A 689-nucleotide genomic window follows, 5' to 3' on the forward strand; every position below is an offset into this window, starting at 1 on the left:
GTACATTTCAAACATGAAAAAGGTCATTTTAAAATCAACATGAAAAACCAAAATTCCAAAAATATCAAACACAAAATAATGCTTACCGAAGCAAGAAAATGTATCGTTCTAGGAACCCTCCTGCCGCTCTGTGGTGCAAGTGATGTCCCTCTCACCAAAAATGTACTCAATGGGACATTAATGTTGGAACCACACACACGTTGACCTGCTGTGAGGAAAAAACGAGTTAGTACATTCCAAACATGAAGAAGGTCATTTTAAAATCAACATGAAAAACCAAAATTCCAAAAGTATCAAACACAAAAAAATGCTTACCGAAGAAAGAAAATGTGTCGTGCTAGGCACCCTCCTCCCGCCCTGTGGTGCAAGTGATGTCCCTCTCTCCAAAAATGTACTCAATGGGACAATAATGACGCAACCACACACAAGTTGACCAGCTGTGAGGAAAAAACGAGTTAAAACATTTCAAACATGAAGTAGGTCATTTTAAAATCAACATGAAAAACCAAAATTCCAAAAGTATCAAACACAAATAAATGCTTACCGAATAAAGAAAATGTATCGTGCTAAGCAACCTTTTCCCGCCCTGTGGTGCAAGTGATGTCGCTCTCTCCAAAAATGTACACAATGGGACCGTAATGTTGCAACCACACACACGTTGACCTGCTGTGAGAAAAAAAACGAGTTAG

This window comes from Schistocerca cancellata, unplaced genomic scaffold (assembly GCF_023864275.1).
Source record: "Schistocerca cancellata isolate TAMUIC-IGC-003103 unplaced genomic scaffold, iqSchCanc2.1 HiC_scaffold_1077, whole genome shotgun sequence".
Lineage (NCBI taxonomy): Eukaryota > Metazoa > Arthropoda > Insecta > Orthoptera > Acrididae > Schistocerca > Schistocerca cancellata.